The 24,031-nt window shown below is 43.8% G+C and overlaps 1 protein-coding gene, 1 long non-coding RNA gene and 1 pseudogene across 5 annotated transcripts in view; 2 read left to right on the top strand and 1 right to left on the bottom strand.

The window, feature by feature from the left end:
- MSI2 (musashi RNA binding protein 2) overlaps positions 1-6,924 on the bottom strand; it is a 501,147-nt gene extending 494,223 nt beyond the window's left edge. The window contains exon 1 of one of the 2 annotated variants that reach the window (XM_077164879.1): positions 6,378-6,924. The gene's annotated coding sequence lies outside the window, so the exon portion shown is untranslated. The remainder of the gene's footprint in view (positions 1-6,377) is intronic. The other variant, XM_077164875.1, reaches the window with a different exon arrangement.
- Positions 6,499-11,759, top strand: LOC143687683 (uncharacterized). 3 transcript variants are annotated; one of them, XR_013177641.1, is made up of 4 exons: positions 6,499-6,612; positions 6,944-7,071; positions 10,357-10,470; positions 11,083-11,759. It is a non-coding gene; the product is annotated as an uncharacterized LOC143687683 (long non-coding RNA). The 3 variants fall into 3 exon arrangements; XR_013177639.1 differs by lacking the exon at positions 11,083-11,759 and having other exon boundaries at positions 10,357-11,071; XR_013177640.1 differs by lacking the exon at positions 11,083-11,759 and having other exon boundaries at positions 6,944-7,062; positions 10,357-11,070.
- Positions 11,760-21,255: 9,496 nt separating this feature from the next.
- LOC143687680 (ubiquitin-conjugating enzyme E2 L3 pseudogene) lies at positions 21,256-22,411 on the top strand (annotated as a pseudogene).
- The last annotated feature ends 1,620 nt before the right edge of the window (positions 22,412-24,031 follow it).

Below are 24,031 nucleotides of genomic sequence, written 5' to 3'. Positions count from 1 at the left end.
GGGTAGGAGTCAAGACGGATAGGATGACATTCTTAGGACCCCTATGCACAGCCTGCAGAGGGGGTGGGGTCCAGCCAAGTGCCGGCAGGAGGGTGGTCAGCCTCAGGGTACCCACCAACCTCTGCTCCTTCTCTGCCTCCCAACAGAAGGAACCAGCAGCTGCCCAAGGCTTTCTAAAGCCAAGGCTGGGTCAATCCATCTGTTATAGCTTTGGGGTGTCATAGGCTCATTGCCTGGGCTGAGGGGGTTCTTCCCCCTCCTGAGAACACAGCCTTGGCAAAGAGACCTGGAGGCCTGAGAAACTGACTCAAAAGGTAGGCCCGGCCGGCTTCCTAGGCACATGAGCTGTGCAATCACAGAGGGTCCTACCTTGGTGTAATGCTCTGCAGTCATCATCTTAAAACCATTGATCAGGCCTTGCATTTTCATTCTGCACTGCCCCTGCTAATCCGGTAGCCAGTCCTGGAGGCAGCAGAGTGCAGTATTATCAGTTCAGTGTCTGGAGTCAGGGTTCTCATCCCAGTTCTGCCTCTTGCTGGCTGGGGCCCCTGGGCTGAGCTATTGAACTTCCATGCCTCAGTGTCTCATCTGCAATGTGGGGGTAACAGCAGGCCCCATTCAGGAAGGGAAGAGAATGAAATCAGCACTCAGCACCAGGCCTGGCACATTACAAACGTTCAATAAAGTTTAGTGATTCGCATTAAGATGATAGTGGGGGGATTATATCGAGACAGCAGTCTTGCCCAGACCTGCGTGAGAAATGTTTTTTCTCGAGGTAGGAGTGCAGGAAAGAAGCTTTAGGATTTAACTTTTCCAAATAGCAAATGCCTCTTCAGCATTATATCTAACACCAGCTGCATTATTACACCCCAGGAGAAATGTGTCCTCATCAGGTCACAAAAGCCTGGTTTAACTCACAGAGGAGAAAGAATAGTCTGAAATACTGAAAAAGCCAAGAGCATTAGGTACACGTTATCCAGCCAATCTTTGGTTTGGGGGTTCACTGAAGCATGGCCGACACATGGTTATCTTGGTTCCTATACGTCTCTTCTGTAAATAGACTTTTGGTGTGTTTTTTTTTTAATGGGCTAACTCGGAAAACCTGAAAGAAACAAGGAGCAGTCAGAATACCTTTTCTTTATATCCCCTCTCTTGAAATTGACAGATCTGAGAAGTCAAAGGATCCCCATAGTTCACATAGCAGTTAACCCCTCATAAACTCAGTCTCCGCCCTTGGAGATGGGAACTACACAGCCACAGTTAGGTATACAGATGCTGGACTCAGGTTCCCAGGTGTGTCCCAGCATCACCAATGACCAGCTGTGTGGCAGCTGATTAGGAAAACCTGGACCCATGCTTCTGTTTCCTCACCTATGAAGGGGGATAATAGCGGTACCTATTGCCTGGAGTGGTTCTAAGGATGAAATGAGATAATACACCTAAAATGTACAGAACTGTGCCTGGAATAGTAAGTGCTCAATAAATATGCAGATTATGAGCATAAAGTGGAGAATAATGGGAGAGTAGTAACAGTGGCAGTCATTGGTGGTGTCTCATGATCACGGGTCCCTTCTGAAGATGTCTCCAGAAGGTGGGAGACCCATGAGGAGCACCAGTGGTTGGTCAAGGCCTAGGGATGAGCCCAGTTTACCTGGAAGCTTCCTTACCCCAAGGAAAATAAGCATGGATCTCAGAGCCATTTTAGTGTTAGAGTGAGAAAGGACTTCAGAGATCAGTGAGTCCACATTTCTCCTTTTATACATGAGGATATCAGAGAAGGCGAGTAATCTGCTGAAGCTGACACAGCAAAATAAGGGCAGAGCTGGGAGGGGAAGCTCTGGGTTCATGACTTTCCGCAGCTCTGCCCTGCCTGCTCCACAGCTCATCCCATCAGGGCCTCTGGCTCCTCTCACACAGTCCTTCCCACCTCTCCATCTCCCAGGTGGGCTTTCTATCAGTTTATGGGCTTATCTAATTCTCAGCCACGTCCTGCTAGAAACCCATTTTTCTTACGGAATCAAGCCACCATTAGGTCCTGAAAGCCCCATAAGTCTTCTATGGATGAGCAGATCCCTTAATCTATTATTCCAGAGTCCTATTTATATATATTTATCCATATGGCTATATAAATAGGACTTTGAGACATATACGTGGCAGGTTATCGCTGTACCATAGTTCTCCCCAAGAGGAAAACAAAAATGATGTATGAGGAAGCTCTTTTCCATGCAGAAAGCTTCTGTCTGATTTATTAAGAGTTAGGCTGCAGTCACATGCTCTGAAGGGAGAGAAGCTATTGCTATTGCAAAGTTATCTAAGAACAGAAACTCTCAGCTCCAGATGCCAAAAAGGCAAGTCTTAGGTGTGGTGGAAGCTCAAAGAATGTTAGAGCAGTCACTCACCAAGCATTTACCAGGTCCCAGGATGTTAACTAGGATTACTTTGGCTGCAAGTTTAAGCAAAAAAGGGGGGAGTTTGTTGTAAGGATATTGGGGTATCCCTGGACCTCAAGGAGAGGAGTGTGGTTGAGTCTTACTAATGCCTGAAACTGGAGATGCAGACTCCAGCATCTCCCTCTCTTTCTCTCACTCTCTCTCCATTCTGCTCCCATCTATGTTTCTCTCTGTGTCTTGGCTTCATTTCTTTTCTCTCTCTCTAAACTAGTAGTCTCTATATGGAACTAAACACAGCAGCCAATGGTTCCCAAGTTTTGCCTCTTGCAGCTTCCACTGACAAATAATTTTTTCTCTGGCCCCACATACAGACAACTAATCCATTCAGCAGGGTCCAGCTAAGTGAGGTCATGAGAGATAAGAGCAGCTTCTGCAAGAATCATAAGGATGGGCTGTGCAGGAGGGAGCAGGCCCCAGATGACGAATGGACTTTGTGAAGAGTGGATCATGCTAGGTAGAGAAAGCAACCACAATACTTTTTCTCTATATTCCCTGTGTGAACTTGGAAAATGCACTTTACCTCTCTGGATCTCAGCATCCTACAATGTTAAATTGGAATCATGATATGCTCCATAAAGGCACATATTTTTTACTGTTTTGCTCACCTACCACTGTATTCCCAGTGCTCAGAACATGGTCCTGTTTAATAAATATCCACTGAATAACGGAATGGATGAATGAATGACAATTCTCTTGTAGGATTGTTGGGAGGACTGAGATAATAAAAGATAACATTAAGAAAGCACTTACCTGCCAGGAACTATTATAAGCAATACATATGTGTGTAAGAGAGTTAATATCTGTAGGGCACCTGGTGCCTGGTACACACACATTCACATACACGTATCAGCACCCACATACACACAAAGTAAGAGAAATTAGGATTCCAGGAAGTTAAGCAACTTGCCCAAGGGCACACAGCTAGTAAATGACAAAAGCAGGATTCAAATCCAGGGATTTCTGAAATATACTGCTACTTCCCCCTTCACTGACATTCTCTAGTAAAGGAGACCCCAAATATGGGTTGTGACTCTGGATGGGAAGGGGGGCAGCCAGACATTAAATCTCACATACAGAGTATGAGTCCACATATGTAAAAAGCTTTGTAGGTAAATGAAATAAATATGTTGATCACAGATACAAACATGGCCATTTCCAAATGTATTACATATCGGAATGTTTCATGAAATACAAATTCCTTGTAAATCATTACTGAATTCATAGCAGTCTATAATTAGATTGTATCTTCTCAGTCATCAAACACCCCCACCCCAAGTACATCTGCTATCATGGGTAAGGATGGTGAAAATTTGATTGAGTTAAAACACTCAAATTATGATCCTTTGATCTAGGCCCATCTTCTACTGTCTCAGATGAGCAGAGTCTGGCTGGGGGCATGGCAGGGACTCACCCAAAGTCACAGTGAGTAGGGCAGAGTCATGGCAACAGCCTGGGTTCCAGGACCATAGAGATCCCAGGGGACAACAGCCTCAGATCAGCTGTCTGTACTTGGGACGAGAGAAACCATTGTTAGTTGGTGAAAGTTGTAAGAGGTAAAGCAGGGGAACCGTGCATTTTCTCTCTGTTTTGGAACAATTTTATATTTACTGAAAAGTTATAAAGAGAGCACTGAGAGTAACCAAATGCCTCTCACCCAGTTTCAGTTTCCTCTAATGTTACCATCTTGCACTACCGTGGTCCATCTGTCAAAACTAAGAAAACAACACATTTTTACGTTACTGCTGACTAAACATTGGAGTTTAACCCACCTCCTTCCACTCTGACAACACCCACCACTAATGGGGATGAAAGCCATGCCCGCTGGGGAGGGGGTCATCCTTACAAGCCCTTGGAGAGCACACCCTACAACCCAGCAACTGCACTTTTAGGATTATTCCCAAGAGAAACTTGAGACATGTAAGTAAGGAGACATGTTCAAGATTTTTCAATGGAGCTTTAAAAATTGGAATAGCATAAATGGCATCAAGAGGAGAAGAGAGCCTGAAGCATCCAATGGATTTCTACCCAGGAATTAGAAAGAATATTCCAGAGTTACATTCATCCATGTTTCCTCATGGCTGGAACATGATACCCTGGGCTTGTCCCAGATTCCTCAAACCTTAGCCCCATCCCTTCTCCAGGCCCCACCTTCCTCATCTATAAAATGGGAAGTTTTGATTAGACCAACGGTTTTCAAACTGTGTTCAGCAAAGACCTAGAGGTCTTTCAAAAATATTTTTTAAACTATTTTGAAAACTCAGAAAACAGTATGCACTCTCCAATGTACTTCATACAAAATTTTAACCCATTGCTCACAAGCACTGCACTAATGTGTACTATCTACTTCATTCATTATTCTACAGAACTCAAAAATGAGCTTCTCCCACCTTCCTGGCTTAATTGGAGCATATCCTGAAACCCCAAGGCAAGCAGCTGTTAAAATGTGTTGCCATTTTCAACTGCTTAAATGAGAGAATCAAGATTTTCCCCAATATTGTGTAACCAAAGCAAAATATAGCAATAATATTTATGTTGTGAAAGATGATCACTGTCATCCATAACTATAATTTCAAATTCATATTTTTTATTTGTTAAATGTTATTTATTGATACAATCAATACTTAAATAAACTTTCCCTTTTGAAATAATTTTATATTTACTGAAAAGCTGTATAGAGACTACTGAGAGTAACCAAATGCCCCTCACCCAGTTTCGATTTCCCTTAATATTACCATCTTGCATTACTGTGGTCTATTTGTCAAAACTAAGAGACAAACATGGGTACGTCACTGTTGACTAAACACCAGAGTTTATTCAGATTTCACCAGTTTTGCCATTAATGTCCTTATTCTGTCCTGGGACACATTCCAGGATTCCACATTGCATTTAGTCAAATTAATATTTTGATCAATTTCTATGTCCTCATTTAATAAATAAATGCTATAAATGTAAACCTGTAGGTTTATACAAATAAAACATTAATTTTACCTATTTTCCATAACGGAATTCCTGGAAGATTTCTTTGAAGGAAGAGCAAAGGATCTACTCCTTTAAAAAAAAGTTTACCAACAACTGGAGGAGATATTCCTTAAGTCACCAGGTAAGGTTCACTGCTCTGTGTGCCTCACAGTCTTAGCCCAGGCTACCTTCTACCAGACTTGTAAATGGAACCAAATCTACTTAGCTCCCCATATAGAAATTACCCATCCCTTTTAACATGGAATTGCCTTTGGCTATTCATCCTGAAGGAATTAGGATGTTCTCCAATGGAATGTGCCAAGGGTCCATTTATTAATTCATTCGTTTGACCAATATTTAATCACATTGTGATTAGGAGCTGAGAACAGAGCGATAAACAAGCAGACATGACTGCCTTCATGGAGTTTATATTCTCATGGAGGACACAGTGATAAACAAGAAAGATATGTAAACTACATGGTATGTGAGATAGTTAAAAGAAAAGAAATGAAGAGCTGGGCAGACAGAGTGGGCAGCAAGTGCAAAGGCCCTGAGGTGGGAACACACCTGAGGGCTTGAGGAATTTAAAAGGAGCCAGTGTGGCCAAAGGGAAAGACGGTGAGGAGGCTGGGATAGAAAAACGAGGTTCTAGGTCAACGGCAGGGGCTGAGCCTTGAACTTTTCCCTGACTGTGATCGTGCACGGCTGTCAGCACCCCTGTGGGGGCCGAGAATCTGCCCTGACAGCACTGAGGGACACAACTGTGCCTGCGCTCGGGACAAAAGGGCAGGGTAAGGTTCGCTGGGGGCGCCAGGACTGTCCATCCCAGCTCCCTAAGGAACCACAACCACTGCCAATGACTGTGTGTTTCAGCTACTTCTAATGCCCAGGCCGCCTGCCTCAGTTTCAAGGCTACTCAAACAAATACATACTACGGGGTGGTTGAAGAGTAAGAATTAACTGGCTCACCTTTTCAGAACTGAAGGTTTCCTTCCTCCCAAGCTTGGCAGAGCCGGACTGGGCATCAGTCCTTGGGTCCTTTGGCTTTCCCCTCACGTGGGGACGCCCGCTCCTTCCTCTTCCGGTTCCGTTGACTTCCGGCTCCTGGCTCTTTCCGGCGAGTTTCTCTCTTCGGTGTCCAGTTTCCTTTGAGCTTTAACGACTTCAGGCGTACTAGGTTAAGGCCCATCATCAATCTGTTTGGGTACGCCTTAACTAATAATAACATCTTCAACGCTAAAGGTCTTGTATACCAATGGGTTCAACTCCCAGGACTGAACCTGCCGTTTGTGGGGGGCGTGATTTGATCCCCCACACTGCCCACGCACGCAGCGGCCTCAGAGGACTGCCCAGCCTCCCCAGCTCCAAACGAAGTCTTCACTTTGCCAGCCTGTGCAGAAATTAACCCTGGGGCTCTTGGGACTCTTGAGAAAGAGGCAGAATCCCCAGGGAGAGAGGAGAACCTCTTGAAATGCATGGCACAGAAGTTCAGAGATGTTTTAATTGGAATAACAAACCCAAATGTCTTTCCACAGGTGACTGGACAAACAAAGGGAAGTATACACAGAATTAAGCAACAAAAAGGAAAAAACTATTGATGCACACAACATGGATGAGTCAAAATAAGCTGAATGAAAGAAGCCAGCAGAAAAGGGTACACACTGTATGATTCCATTTCTATAAAATTCTAGAAAATGCAAACTAAGCTATAATGGTCGCCTAGGGGTGAGGGTGGGGAGCTAGGGGTGGGAGAGAGTTTGGAGGGGCAGGAGGGATTATGAAGCGATTTGAGGAAGCTATGGGAGGATGGGTCAGTTCATTATCTTGATTGTGGTAATGTTCATGTGTGTATACATACATCGGACTCATCAAGTTGTACACTTTAAGTATGTGCAAAAATTGTATGCCAATTACACATCAGTAAAGATGAGGAAATGTGAAAGTACTAAACATTCCAAAACAAGTTAGAGAGTGTCAGAATGGGAAAAAAAGATGAGACTTATTTTGTGTCTCAAGATATTTTATATTATATATATAATTTACATATATTAAAACATGATTACATATTCTGTATTTTATATATGCATAATTGTATACATGATTGCATACGGTATGTAGTATATTTGGATTATATATTTTATTTTTTGTATTTTATATTTTATCTCATCATGTATTATACATTTATAACTTTCACATATTGCATATGATATATAATTTTACAGTTACGCATTTTATGTATTATGAATATACTAGGTTCAGCGTGGGTATACATGTTTATAGAGAGAATCCCAAATGTCAGCTGGGGCCTCCTGGTGGATAAAGTAGATTTATCCACTAAGATTGATTCTGCCCCTCATTCCACAGTGCAAAGCTGTCCCCCAAATTTCTCAAAATTCCCACGAGCCCAAGTCCTGGACTTCCAGTGCCTCCCTAAGCTCACTCAGCCCTGCATCTCCTGGCCTGGGCTCCATCTCCATGCTGGCATTTGTCCAAAAGTGAGACGCTCCCCACCAAAGCAATGTCCAGCACAAGGCTGCCGCCTAAGGACCAAGTGTTCCATGAACATTAGGGGTCACAGCTGACAGTAAAATCACATGATACTCTTCTGGCCACACCAGCAAAGCCCTCACGCCCTCCCCGGCTCAGCTCCTTCCCTTCCCCTCCTCTCCTCACTGGATCATCTTCTGGAGCCCAAATTCCTCTCTCTTCTTAGCAAGGCAATCTCCTGCATGCCCAGAACCTCCTCCCCAACTCCCCAAATGCTCAGTAGAACCAAAAGCCGCCAGAGTGAGTGGTGGCCGCTAGTAGCTACTTGTTCCTGCCTTCTACACAAACACGTTTGTCTCTCCACACGCACATGTATCCATGTGCAAGGGCACACACGCTGACACTGGAAGGAGCTATACCAAGATGCTAGGCCAGAGAGCAGAGGCCTGAGAACTGGCCAGCTTCCCCTGCTGGGCTCCCCGGGGTGGGGGGAGGGGGGGGGACGGACGGCAGACTTCCTGCCTTGCCTCCTCACTCTCTGAAGTGTCTTTCCTTCCTGTCCTAAACTGTTGCTCTGCCGTCCCTGCTCTTTCCCTCTGAGAGCTGCGTTTCCTGAGTAAGTGGCAAGCCAGGCAGTACAAAGGCTGAATAAACAGTTGGTGGAAATTAACTTGAATGTTCAGGGAAGAAGAACAAAGACTTTCAAAGGGAGCTGGGGAAGGAATTGTAATTGCAGGAGAGAGGAGTGGCCTGGGCCGATGGCAGGGCTGCCAGGGAGGCAGAAGCAGGCAGGTGCCAGGCTGATCTGATGAGTAGACGGGCAGAGAGGACATCCAAGGAGGGATGACGTGTCCCGAGGGTGGCCAGCTGAGGACTGTGCCTGGATGAGGGAGCCTCGCCTCCCGCCCTCCCCAGCACTTCTCAGAAGGAAAAGGGCATCCGGAAGCAGGGGCCAGAGCAGCAGGTGTTTTGATGGTGGTACCACCCCGGAGCCATAATTACATCCCATGGTGGTTCCAGGAGGTGAGGAGAAGAGGGACTGGCCGTTGGGTCTCCAGCGTGAAGGAAATGATGGGTCCCTCTAGACCCTGAGAGAAAGGGTAGCCCCCATCCTGGAAGAACCCCTAGAGGTAGACAAAGATGGCCCATTTTAAAATCTTTCTACAGACAAAGGTTCAGCAGATCTTGTCATTCTCACACCTACCCCGTGCAGCAGCTGAAGGATATCAATAATAAACAGAATATTTATCAAGTGCACTGTGGATGCCAAGAACACATTTAATTCCTACAAGCACTCTAGTTCACCGATAAGGAAATTGAGGCCCAGAGTGGTTAAGTAACTTCCCAGAGAACACACAGCTCCTAAAGGGCATGCCAACCCAGAGCTGCTCATATACGTAGATTTGCCTTCCTAAATTGATAGCTTTTAGCCTTAGGGTGCAAACTTGTGGTTAGAGACACATGTTTAAGGGTCTGAAGCTCAGCAGGATCTGGCGTTTTTTAAGATGACCCTACTACATCTGTCCTTCCAGATCTAGCTTGGATCCACCAGAGACTAAGATTGGCTCCCTCCTGTCATGAGTTAGAAAGCAAGCTCCGCCATCTTCAGGGTATTCCCCACGCATTTTCTTACTTAATCTCAACACACTCTTCCTGAACACAGAGCAGGAGATGTAAAGGGGGATATACGGAAGGACTTCCTGATGAAGAAGTGTGAGATCCGAGTGTACAAAAAAAGACAGAAATAGTCATGGAATTTCCTTTTCAGGCATTTCATCCTGTTAACTGAGTGACAGCTGTAGTTTCTGCTTAGGGGCAAATACACTCAATCATTTATTCATTCAACCAATTATTTTGAGGGCCTATAATGTTCTGGGTCGCATTTTATAAGCTGGAGTTACAGAAATATAAGGCCCAGGTTCTCGTCTCAATGGGTTGCCAACACTAGGAGTTGACGTCACGTCAGAATCACACACGGGATGCTCTGGGAACCACAGGGAGTTACATCCAAGACTCGTGGGGGCTGGGGGTGAGGGTTCATTTGTTCTGGAGGGGGGAACCCAGAGCAGTCTAAAAGAGGAGAAGTGTGTTTGAGGAAGCAGCGGGGGAAACAGGCAGAGAACACAGATTTTCAGCGATTAGGAAAAACTGGAGTCCAAGGCCGGGGCTGGTGGTGAGCTGGGGGCTCTGGAAGTTGGGTGTTGGAAGGCCTCTGGGCTGGGTCAGGGGTCTTTCTGAGGGTGGTGAGAATGGTTGGTGCCTCCAGTGCAGCCCAGAAATGAAGGTGAAAGAAACCTTCTAGGAAATGGAGGAGGCCCAGTCCCTAGGACATGTGTCCTATTCTACTCAGGCTACTTTTCCAGAAGGATCTAAATGCAAGGCCCCAGCAGGTTCCCAAGGGAGAACTGCTCCAGGCATCCCTGTCACTCTCCAAGTTGCCCTGTCTTCTATATGTTCTCAGGCCTCAGGATACGCCACAAATATTCACGACTCAAAAAACAAGGAGATGGTACCTCCGTACTCCAGAAGAAACCACTAAGGACTTTCCTGCGCCAGCAACTCCTGCCTTTAAATGGTAGGTCAAAGCCCGAGGAAAGACTATACCTTCTAAAACCCAGTTTCCTTAATTTGCAGAGAAGTAAAGAATCAATGAGCAATTAAGGAGGCACTGGCAGGTTCTGGCCAAGAGCGTATTATTTATTCAGCCAGCCATGCTCATTTTTAAAGTGCTAACTTTCCATTTTGTTTCTGACATCAAAAATAAATCAAACTAAACTGTACACGTCATAGATGAAAACAATTATTTGCATGATACATTGCCCCTTTGAAGCATCAGTAGCCAACTGCAAAAGGAATTTTTGTCAGTGTCGAAAAAATAACATGAATTCATTCTGGCACTGACCTCCCCTTAGGATACAGATAGGATTGAAAAGATAGAAACGTCTTCAGTCACTAGTGATTTCTCCTTCTAGTCGTCTTGGAGAGGTTGCAAGATTTTACTCCATGAGCACTGGTCATTTGGTGAAATTCCAGATTGGGCAGAGATAAACAGCCATGGTGAGGGACTTAGGGTGGGACATACGCTGGCTCCAGGCAGAACTCTGCCAGGCTCTGGCTTCTGCTGCCTGTCCTGGGCCTTTCACCTAAAGTGGGTATCCTCCAATAACCCCCCATTCCTTCCATCCAGCTGGCACCATTTGAGATGCTCTACCTAAAAATGAAAATAAAAACCTGCTACCTAGTATTTTTCCTTAACTGCTCCCTGATTCGAACACGCCCTGTGGAGCTGATCCTGCACCCGTGAGTTTCATCTTTGCGCTCAGTCTTCTCCGCCCCACCCCGCCCCTTGCCTCAGTCCGGCAAGCTCCCTATCCCATGGATTCCTACTCACATCTCTCCCAGCCCAAAACAGAGTCAAGGTATAATAAAGTGATTCTCAAACTCAGTGTGCATCAGAATCACCTGAACGGCTGGTTAAAACAGGTTCTTATTCAATAGGTCTGGGGTAGAACCTGAGAATTTGCATTTCTAATAAGTTCTAACAATAAGACCACCCTTGGAGAAGCACTGCTCTAAGACAGTTGGTATTTGGGGCATTGTGGGATGGAGCGGGTAGGAGTGTCACTTCCAGTAGCTGGGCTGTGGCGCCATCTAGTGGCCCAAAGCTGCAGTGGCAGCAATCTGCTTGAGAAATGAAAATCAACCTTCTTCATACATGAACAAGACTTCATGGCTTGCATAGACTGCATGTACCTTTGTTACTTCTAGTTTTTTAGGTAAGCTTTTTATTGAAATTAAATTATCTCTTTCCATCCTTTGAACAATTAGGAAATTGGGGTTGTCACAGACTGCAAAATGCCCAAAGTCACGCAAAGGCTGAAAGTCTGATTTGACCTTAAAAACGCCAAGCAGTGCCAGGAGCCCTTGGTCTTTGTCTTCCATACGTTTCTAACGTAAGGCAGGACAATGCTAACACACTGGCAAACAGCGAAAAAGCCACCCAGATTACAAATTATTAAACCCGAATGTAGCCCAAAATTAAGTCCTGAATGCTTCCTGCAGCCAAGTCAAGGTAGGAAATAAGGGTTTCATCCTTTCCACAACCTGAACCAAGAGAGGAAAAGGAAAATCAAATCCCTCCCCCCTCCCGCCCACCCCAAATTCTATGGGCAGTGGTTCTCTAATTTAAGAGGGCATGAGTTTAACTGGGGTCTTGTTGAAAATGCCGATTCCCAGCCCCACTCTTACAAGAGTTTCTGATTGGGTTGGCCTGGGATGGAGCCCAGGAACTTGCATTTTAAACAAGCACTCCAGGTAAAGTCTTCAGAATTTTCTTCAGTAAATATTTTGCTTCACTAAATAGCCTGAGCCCCCAAATTTGAGAACACTGTCTGAAAGGGCGTGATCTCGTGTAACCCATTCTTCTACCCAGTGCTGCCCACTGGAAACAGTGCAAGCCACATGTGTGATTTTAATACATCCACCAGCCACAGTTTGAAATGAGTGTATTAATTATATTTTATTTAACCCAATACATTCAAAGTATTATTCCAATATATAATCATTCTTTTCATAAAGCATATTTTACAATTAGAACACATCTCAATTTGGACACCTTGTATGTCAAGGGCCCAATAGCCCCATGTGGCCAGTGGCTATCCCCATAGGACAGTGAGGCTCTAGATGCAACACAGTCCAATAAAACTCCTGTGACAATGGAAATGTTCTCTGTCTGCATTTAGTCATCATTTATTGAGTGCTTCCGTGTACTGGTCCCCTGGTCTAAGTGCTTTATGCCGTTCCAGTCCCTGCCAGCCCTACATTAGAGGAAGTTGTGCACCACCCACTACAGCTCTCCCTCGGGAGCACATGGTAGACAAATGTCCACACGTTCAGAGGACCATGTTCAGCACAGCCCAGAGTGCACACAAGGAAGAACTTGTCCAGAGTCTGCTGCAGGTATTGAGGGTTCTGGCATTAGGGATATTTGAGCTGAGGCTGGAATCCAATAGACAGGGATGATGGAGAAGAGGTTTAAAAACTGGATCAGATCAGGGTAGGGTAGGAGTTGAGCAGGAACTACATGTCTGAATTAGAAAGGGCTTAGTGGCAGCAAGCAACAGAAACTGGTTAAGGATTTATTGGAAGGCTACTGGGGAAACTCATAGAACAGCATTTGGAAGAGCTCAACAGCTGGCCTTAGGAAGGGTAACTCAGGGTGGAGGTAGCTGATCAGCAAGAGTTGAGGGCTGTCTCTCAGGAGCAGGGATTCTCAACCCCAGCAACACCACAATCACCACACAGCAACAGAGAAGAACTGATACACATGGCAGAATCTCAGACATAATGCAAGTGAAAGCAGGAAGATGCAAGAGTACTCACTAGATGATTCCACTAATACGAAGTTCTAGAATTGGCAAAACTAATCTTAGGGAAAAGAATGATGGCTACCTGGAGAGGGATACTGATTAGACAAGGGAAACTCTTGGGGTCCTGGAAACAGTCTATCTTCATCAGGTGTATACACATGTAAAAATGCATTGCGTGGTATACTCAAGGTATGTGCACCTTATGCACTTTAGTGCATATATGTTATACTCCAAAGGTAATTATTATTTTTTAAATCCCAATGCCCAGGCTGTAGCCCAGACCAACTCAATCCAACTCTCCGAGTGTGGATCCCAGGCAACAGTAATTTTAAAAACGATTCCAATATGCAGCAAGGGTTGACCACCATGGCCCTGGGTCAGTGCTTCTCAAACTTTAAGTGCATACGAATCACGTGGTATGTGGGGGGGGAGGGGGCTTTGGAGGGGACTAGGGTGGTCATTAAAATGAAGACGCAGATTCAGTAGGATGGGACCTGAGATTCTGCTCCCAGGTGCTGCCAGCTGTGGGGCTGTGGACCACATTTTGCTATCCAAAAGTGGGTCTACATGGGTCATCTGTGCGCACCCCACCCCTTGCCATGGGGGTGTCCTGTGCCTGATCACCCCTCCAGGAGCAATGCTTTTACCAGCAGGCAGATCAAGATGCAGCTCGGGTGACAAGACACCGAGCTGTCCACTACAGAGAATCTTAAGGAGAGATTTGGTAATGTTCAAAGACTAAAGAACTCATTTAGTTTATATAGATTATAAAAGAGACAGGGAATAGCAAGGCTGTGTTTAAGTCAGATATATTAAATGGGGAGGGGCGCGTGCACATAGTGTTTACAATAGTGGTTGGGAAATGTTTCTGTAAAAGGCCAGATGATCAGTATTTCTGGCCTTGTGAGCCAGATGGTCTGTCTCAGCTCCTTACCTGTGTGGCTGGGCATGAAGGCAGCCAGGGGTAGTACCGAAACAAGTGGGTTTGCTGTGTTCCAATAAAACTTTATTTATAAAACAGGCAGGGCAGTACAATGGTGGCTCAGTGGCAGAATTTTCGCCTGCCATGCCAGAGACCCAGGTTTGATTCCTGGAGCCTGCCCATGCAAAAATCAAAACAAAACAGGCAGTGAGAGGGACTGGCACGCAGCCATAGTCTGTGACCCCCAGTTTACAATATGCTTGCATTTGCGTGTGTTGGGTGGGGTGGGATCTACCCTCTGTAAGAAACACAAACAATTTGCAATAGTTTTCACAGGGAAGGTGACTTCCTTTTCACTAGTTACTCTTAAGTACCTTTACTTAGGTACTGTGCCCACCCATCACCTACTAAAAAATTAAAAACAAAGAGATAGGACTTCTATAAATAATGCAAAGGTATGCCTGCTCTCATTTTACTCCATTGCATTTTTTGGGGGGGATGCATGATCCAGGAATCGAACTCAGGTCTCCTGTGTGGAAGGTAAGCATTCTACCACTGAACCACCTGTGAAGATTTTTATTTTTATTTTTAGTCGAACGTGGGTCTCCTGTGTGGAAGGCAAGCATTCTACCACTGAACCACCCGTGCACTCCCTACTCTCATTTCAGCATCTCGTCTTCCCAGTGCCTTTGCTCCAGACCTACAGGATGATGCCCAAGCTCAGCCCGAGGACACACCCCACCTGGAGATAATCCTTGCTTCTGCAGCTGCTCCCTTGTCTCCTTCCCTTCTCCTCAGACCTTCTCTTCCTTCCAGGCCTGTTGGACGCCACCTCCTGCAAGCTCTCCCTGCAGCACAGGCACACTAGCATTCTCTCTTCCTCCTGGCCACCTTGGCCCTATGGCACTTGAACCACCATAAAGAGAAGCAGAGGCACCCTAGTTGGGGCCAAGCACAGAGTCTAGAGTCCGGAAGACCCGAATTCAAATCCTGACTCTGCCAATTCTGAGTCTTGGTTTCCTGCCTCGTCAATGGTTGCCAGGATCCCTTAAGAAAGTGCGGGAAGGCACTGAAACAAGAAAGCAGCACCTGCATTGAGATCACCAGGATCAGCTCCCAAAACAGAGGTGTCCTCAGCATTTGCCTCACCTCTGCAGCCCCCTAGCACGTGCTTGGCACACAGCAGGCATTAATGGAAAGGAGATAGAAAGGGGTAAAAAGGAACAGTCGAACTCCGACCTCTTGCCCAGGCAGGGAGGCCAGGGAAAGAGCTAAGAAACCCATCCCAGCTTCAGGGAGAGGTCCTCACCTTCTCATGCCCAGAACACCGTGGCTTCTCACATGCCTCTGTCTCCACTAGATGTCAGCTGGACCCATTGCTAGCAAGAAACAGCCAAGGTCCCTCCTACATCAGCTTGCCTTGTAAAAAATATGTCAGCCTCATTAAGAGGTTTCTTATTCAAAACAGAACAGATTAGTCAAAAGTCAAACCTGGAAAGCGCTCAGTGCTCATCTAATCTACCCTCGTGGATTGGGGGAGGAGGATAAGGGTGCAGAGAGGACAAGGAACTTGCCCGCATCAAGCAGAAGAGTGTGGTGCCCAGGCAGCCCCAGAGCCAGAGGCATGAGTGTTCAGAGGAAGGTCTGGGAACCTAGAGGGGCACCAGGATGGGGATGGGCTACGGCACAGCAGCCCCGCATGTCAACACTGACGACAGCGCCATGTGTCACACCACGGCAGAACCCAGGCGACACGGAGGCAGAGGGAGACGACACAGAGAACCAACTGGTGGCCCTCGAAGCCGCTGCCCTGAAGTGACACATGCCACCTGTGCCCATATATCAGTGACAGGAATTAGCCATCCACCAGGGTGAAGGACAGACCTTGGGGCAGTCCAGCCAAACTACAGTGGATGTGCCGGGATGAAAACAAAGCAAACGAACAAATGCTCAGGTGTGCAAGGGCTCATTCGTGTTCTGGAACCCCCAAAATTCTTAGAAATACTCCAGACAAATTAAAAGTGAACCGAAATAAGAAATCCAAGAACAGGTATATAGGAAAACAGACAAACAATGAAACTGGTGAAACATTAGATCAAGGTGTTTTTTTAAAGGTCACCATTAAAAAGATTCTTGAGATAGAGAATATATGGAATGCAGAATTCCAAAGCACATTCTCGGTGATCTCATCAAAACCCAGAAGTCAGAGCACATGTCGGCGCACTTGTATATACTAACCGCAGGCAGAAGGGCAGAAATGAGGTGGTATCCAGTTTCCTCTTGTTCAGAGAGAAAAAAAGTCTTAGATACTCGAACTTGAGTAAATACAAATTCAAATATATTGAAAACTTTAAGGTTCTCCATTCATAACAGTGAAACAAGATGTGGAATGCTAAATGGACTATGTAAAAAAAAATTCGATCACGCAAATGAGGAAAGGGAAAAAAGGAACTAGAAGGCATAACAGAAAAATGAACTACAAATGGCAAATGATAATGCATTAATGATCCCAATAAATAGATTAAATAATTCACCTATCAAGAAATCTCCCGGATTTCACTTAAAAAAAAAAAAATCCAGGGTACATGGTGGGTCAGTGGTAGAATGCTCGCCTTCCGTGCAAGAGACCCAGGTTTGATTCTTGGACCACCCCCCCCCAAAAAAAAATCCAGCCACATTCTATTTACAAACCACCCACCTAAAGTTAAGTGACAGAGAAAGGCTATAAAATTCAAAACAAAAGGCCACAAAGGATACAAAGATATTTTGCACTGATGAAAAAACACCATTCATGAAACTTTTCAAACCAGGCAACTTAAAGCTTATAAAACAAGCTGTTAAAAATTAAGTAAAATCAAAAAACCAAGTAGCAGGACAACATGACAATTTCAGAATCATTTAGTGTACTCTCTTTAGAAAGGGGCACGTAGTGTAGACCAAACAATTCAAAATAAAAGGGGGGGGGGGGGTGTCAAGAAAGAAAAAGGCAATAAATCTGAATGATTTATGAACTTGATTTAATAGATTATAAAACATTATAGCAAACCAATAATATGCATTCTTTTCAAGTATCAACAGAACATTTATCACAATACTCTCCAAAAAAATAGAGAAATCATTTTCAAGTTCATCTGAGAAAGTAAACGTACAAAATAACCTACAACATTTTGTTTTAACTTTTAATTTTGAAACACATTCAGGAACAGTTATAAAATCAGAGAACACCATAATACCCCTATCCCACCAAATACAAGATCACCAGTTTTCACTTTTTGCCGTATTTGCCATGCCGTTCTTTTCTATCTGTCTTTCTGTCGACCCATTTCCTGCACACTTTAGCATAGGTTGTATACACTGTGCTTCTTGAACACTTAGTACTTCCATGTACATTTCCTAAGAACTGGGAAATTCACTTACATAACCAACTATTGTGCAATTATCAAGTTCAAACAATTCAACACCGATGCAAAGCTTACAGTCTATAATCTAAATTTTGCATCTATCCCAATAATGTCCTTTTGAGTCTTTTCTCCTTCCTTGCTAGATCCCACCCAGGCTCACATCCTGCATTTAATTGTAATTTGTCTTTTTAGTTGCTTTTATAAAAAACTGTGGGAACATATATACAATAGAAACTTTATGGTCTCAACAACTTCCAAGTATACCATCCAAGGGGATTAATCACATTCACAATATCGTGGTACCCTCACCACCTTTCATTGTTTAAACTTTCCCATCTCCCAAAACAGAAACCTTACACCCACTGTGCTTAACTCCCCATTGCCCCTGTGTCCCTGCCCCTGGCAACTGGAGTTACTATGGGGCTTAAATTTAATATGCTAAATCTCTGAGTCTTATTTGCTTTGACACCAACTTAACCTCATTAGTATACACAAACTAAGTTCCTATACACCTCTGTCCCTTCACCTTCAGGTAGTTCTTGTCACAAATTACATGCTTACACATTACGGGTCCAAAATCACTGATTTATTATTACATTTTATGCATTTGCCTTTTACATCCTGTAGAAAGAAAAAGTGGAGTTACAAACCCAAAATACAATACAGTACTGGCATTTAAATTTACCCATGCCACTACTTTTATGGGACATCTTTTTCATATGGCTTTGATCTACTATCTAGTTCCCTTTCCTTTCAACCTGCAGAACTCTCTTTAGCCTCGCTTGTAAGGCTGGTCTAATGGTAATGAACACCCTTATCTTTTGTTTATCTGGGACTGTCTTAATCTCTCCTTCATTTTTGAAAGACAGTTTTGCCAGATATAGAATTCTTGGGTGGCAAGTTTCTGCATTTAGCCCTTTAAATACGTCATCCCACTGCCTTCTTGACACCATAGTTTCTGATGAGAAATCAGCATATAGTCTTCTCGAGTCTCCTTGTTCATGGCACATTGCCTCTTTCTTGAGGCTTTCAGAATTCCCTTTACCTCTGGCATTCAGCAATCTGATTATAATATGTCACAGCATGGGTCTATTTATGTTTATTCCATTTGGAGTTCGTTGAGCATCTTGGATGTATATATTCATGCCTTTTGTTAAATTTATGAAGTTTTTAGCCATTATTTCCTTGAATATTTTCTCTCTGCCCCTTTCTTCTCCTTGTGGGACTCCCACAATGTGCAACATATATTAGTACACGTGATGGTGTCCCACAGTGTCCTCAGTCTCTGTTCACTTTTCTTCATTCTCTCTTCTTTCTGCTCCTTAGACTGGATGATTTCAATTATCTTATCTTCAAGTTCACTGCCTCCTTCTTCCATTAGCTCCTATCTGCTGTTGAACCCTTTCAGGGAATTTTAAATTTTTGTGTCTGTTGTCTTCAGGTCAGTTTAGTTGCTTTTCATAATTTTTACCTCTCTATTGATACTCTCTTTGTATTCACTTTTCCTGGTTTCCTTTAGTTCTTTATTTCTGTTTTCTTTTAGATCTTTAAGCATATTTAGGGCCATTTTTAAAGAGTTTTTGTCTAGAATGTCCCAGGTTCGATCCTCCTTACTGAGTTTCTAATGCTTTAATCTCCTTTGCCTGGAACATCACTTTCTGTTTCTTTGTTTGTTTTTACAATCTTTTGTTGAAACTTGGACATTTTGATGTTTTAGTAGTTTATCTACCATTGAAATTTAGACTCTGAGGCAACTGTTCCTTAAGCTTGCATCAAGCTAGTGTTATGACTGAGTTCTCCCTGAATGACAGGTGCTAACAAAAAAAAAAAAAAAAGAAGAAAGAAAAAGAATAGAAAGAAAGCAGAACATCTTTCCCAGTCTTTGCAGATAGAGTGCCCTCCTTCAGGGTTTATCGAAAAAATGAGTTGTATGAGAACAGCTCCAGGCCAAAGCATAGGGTCTTGACCTGCTTGTCTAGTCTGGGGCATTCACGTGTGACCCTAGAAATTACCCCACTCTTATGGTTATAAATGTCTCCTACTCCCTAGGAAACTGTTTCCTTAAGGCTTTCAGGCACTGCACCATGTTCTATAGCCAGCCACCCCTCGCCCTAGGCAGCATGACTTCAAGGCTCTCCCACCTCACTTCTACAGGCAGGAACAAGTTCTGCAGGGACAAGGCCCTCAGGCCACCACCAGACTAGGCCAGATGTACATGCTCCAACTTGTGCACAAGGGCCATCTGCCCCCTCCAGATGCAGGACCAGGAACCACACTGGGATAGCAGGCCACTAAGATGGCAAGGGGTGGGAAGGGGCCAGCCAGGGTGCCACATTTACTGCTTTCAATTGGCATTTTCAATTTGGCACTTGCCGTGTGTGCTGGTTTGAAACTGTTATGTACCCCCCAAATCCATGTTCTTTTAATCCTGATCCAGTATTGTAGGGTGGAACCTCTTGATTAGGTTGTTTCCATGGAGATGTGACACATGAAATTGTGGGTGTGACCTTTTAATTTAGGTGGAAATAATGTGACTCCATCCATTCAAGGTTGGTCTTGATTGGTTTACTGGGTCCTTTCACTTTGGAGAAAGTGCAGACACAGACATTTCACAAGCCCAGCAGATGTTGCCATGTGCCTTCCCATTAGATGTTAAGCAAGCCAGAACCTGGAGAGAGCTGGTACAGAGAAGCTAAATGAGGACTCACAGATGCTTGGAGAGAAAGTCACTGGAATCAGAAGCTGGAAGCAATGGAACTGGGAATAAGGACCAGCAGACGCTACCCACGTGCCTTCCCAGCTGACACAGACATATCAGACACCATTCAGCCTCTCCAGAGTCAAGGTATCTTTCTCTAGATGCCTTAGTTTGGACATTTTTAAGGCCTTAGAACTGGAAACTTGTAACTTAATAAATCCCCTTTATAAAAAAATCATTCCATTTCAGGCATATTGTATGCTAGCGTTAGCAAACTAAAACACCTTACTACAATCCTATAACTTTTCTGGGGCCTTAAGAAAGATGTTTCTGCCAATTCTTGTGTATTGTTCAAAGCTTCTGGGGCAGGGAGGGAGAGCAGTGGGGATATGAAGCCTGAAGTGTCTCACTCTGCCATCTTGATTGGGAAGGCGGGCTAGAGCTTTCTGAATAAGGAAGAATGTATGCAAAACTATTAGGATTAGTACAGTCGGTAACCAGTGTGTAGATCTATGCCATTGAACAGGGGAGCCACAAGCCACAACATTATTGAGCACTTGAAATATGGTCCATTTGAGAGATAATTGCAAGAGTAAAATATACACCAGATTTTAAACATTATGAAAGAGACTGCAAAGTGTCTTACTTTTTATGCCCATTACATGATAGAACATTGGATTATATAAACTATTATAAAATTAACTTCACCTATTTCTTCTTACTTTTTTATTGTGGTTGCTATAAAGTTTAAAATTACATAGGAAGGGATGCATGGGTGGTTCAGTGGTGTAGAATGCTTGCCTTCCATGCAGGAGACCTGGGTTCAATTCCAGGACCATGTACACACACACAAAAACATTACAAAGGTGGTTTGCATTATACTTCTCTGTGATACTGCTGGGCTAAAAACAGACCCAGCTTATCTATTTTCTGTCTATATCCTTTAGGCATTTTCCAATGGAAATTTAGTTTTCCTTTTAAGGTCATGAGAAATTTAAAATGTCCACCCTTTGGTCTAGATGCTACAAGTTTCTCCTGGCTTTTAATTAAAAATTTACATATATACAGAATTAGTTATCTCTCCTATCATGGTATTTTTTCTGTGTCTGAGTTCCAAAACTTTTCTATGGTTTGATCATGCAACCCCTGTGGCATTTATTTAGCGATATGGAATGAGGCAAACTCAACTGCATTGGGAGGCGGGGCAAATGGCAGTGTAGGGAGGTGCAGAATTTAGTTAGTCCCCTAGAGCAGCTAGCAAATAGCTGGTAACTGACTGAAACAACTGGTTGGGGGACATCCGTGACTAGATACACACTGTACACCAGTCTGGAACTGATGGAAGGGCCAAGATCACAGCACAGAACTAAATGGAAATGTCCTCATACAGATTGTGATGGTGAATGCAGAACTATGTGATTGTACCAGGAACCATTAATTGTTTACTTAGGATGGTGGTATGGTACGTGAAGAAAACTATTTAAAGGTAAACAGAAAGAGCGGCACCAGATCCAAGATGGCGGCCAGCAGAAGGCTGATGAAGGTGCTTGAAGAAATCTGCAAATGTGGAATGAGAAACTTCGGTAACATCCAGGCTGATGAAGCTAATTTATTGACTTGGCAAGGGCTTATTTTTCCTGACAACTGTCCATATAATAAGGGGGCCTTCAGAATCGAATTCAACTTTCCAGCAGAGTATCCATTTAAATCACCAAAGATGACATTTAAAATCAAGATCTTCCACTTGAACATCAATGAAAAGGGACAGGTTTGTTGGCCAGTAATTAGTGCTGAAAACTGGAAGCCAGTCACCAAAACTGACCAAGTAATCCAGTCCCTCATTGCCCTGGTGAATGGCTTCCAGCCTGAGCACCCTCTTCAGGCTGACCTCACTAAAGAATACTCTAAGGACCATAAAATATTCTGTAAGAACACTGAAGTGTTTACAAAGAAATATGGGGGAAAATGTCCTGTGGACTAAAGTCTGCCACAGCTGATTCCAGCAAGTGTGAGCAAAGACCTCAAGCAGTGAAGACACCCCGCAAAGCAGGACTCTGTGGAAAATGACACATGCTAAAGTTACTAAATTTCTCTTTTGTTTTAATTGACATATCTTCACACACATACAGTCCATACATGGTGTATAATCAATGGCTCACAATATCATCATATAGTTGTGTATTCATCACCATGATCATTTTTTAGGACACTTGCATCAGTCCAGAAAAAGAAATAAAAAGAAAAAAGAAAAAACTCATATATTCCATGCCCCTTATCCCTTCCTCTCCTTGACTAGTATTTTCATCTACCAATTTATTTTTCCCCTTATCCCCCCATTATTTATTTTTTATCCATATTTTTTTTTTACTCATCTGTCCATACCCTGGATAAAAGAGAGCATCAGACACAAGGTTTTCACAATCACAGTCACATTGTAAAAATTTTATTTTATATAATGATCTTCAAAAATCAAGGCTACTGGAACACAGCTTTACAGTTTCAGGTACTTCCCTCCAGCTACCCCAATATATTATAAACTAAAAAGGGGATATCTATATAATGCATAAGACTAATCTCCAGGATAACCTCTCAACACTATTTGAAATCTCTCAGCCACTGAAACTTTATTTTGTCTCATTTCTCTCTTCCCTTTTGGTCAAGTCTTTCTCAATCCCATAATGTGGGTCCCAGCTCATCGGGGTAGTTCTATCCCACGTTGCCAGGGAGATTTACACCCCTGAGAGTCATGTCCCACATAGAGGGGAGGGCAGTGAGTTTAACTGCTGTACTGACTTAGAGAGAGAGGCCACATCTGAGCAACAAAAGAGGTTCTCTGGGGGCAACTCTTAGGTATAATTTTAAGTAGGCTTACCCTATCCACTGCAGGAATAAGTTTCATGGCAGCAACCCCCAAAATCAAGAGCTCAGCCGATTGATTTGGTTGTCCCCATTGCTTGTGAGAACATCAGAAATTCTCCAAATGGGAGAGGTAGAGTATTTCCTTTCTCCCCAGTCCCCCAAGGGGACTTTGCAAGTACTCTACTCACTGCCCAAATTACTGGGGGATATATCAGGGCATCACACTAAGCTGGACAAGCAACAAAATCTCACACCCTATTCAAGATTCCCTGTACCTACAGTGTTCAACTAAACGGACCACACAAATTAAATTAAGTGATGTGCTACCCAAAAAATTTTGCACCAAATGAACATCTCTCCCCTTGGCCTCACACAGTAGTTGACGTTGTAAAATATGGACAATATCATCCTTTACCCTGTATTCTGATCTACCTTAGTCCTATCCAGACCAGCTTCATTCATATCTCTAGTCTAAGTCTGATCCCTTTTTCAACTTTTTAAACAGTTCCTCTACAGTTTTCATAATCAAAGTGGTCTAGGTACCTATAAAGAAAGAATTTAAAATTGAAGATGTTCTAAATAAATAAGTAAACAGAAAGATACAAGTACTGGAGAAAACGTGGCAAGATGTACCTTTTACACTGTTGGCAGGAGGCTGAATGGTGCAGCCTTTCTGGAGGTCAGTGTGGTCCCTCGGCAGGAGGCTAAGTATAGGGCTGCCATATGATCCCGTAACCCCCTGAAAGCAGGGACACGAATGGGCATTTGCACACTGATCTTTATGGTGGCAGTATTCATGATTTGCAATGGATGGGGGTGGCCTAAGCAAACATGACTGATGAACAGAAGGGCAAACTGGTATATAATACAATGGAATATTGAATGGC

Source organism: Tamandua tetradactyla, chromosome 6, assembly GCF_023851605.1.
Source record: "Tamandua tetradactyla isolate mTamTet1 chromosome 6, mTamTet1.pri, whole genome shotgun sequence".
NCBI lineage: Eukaryota > Metazoa > Chordata > Mammalia > Pilosa > Myrmecophagidae > Tamandua > Tamandua tetradactyla.
This window is presented reverse-complemented; position numbering and strand designations above follow the sequence as displayed.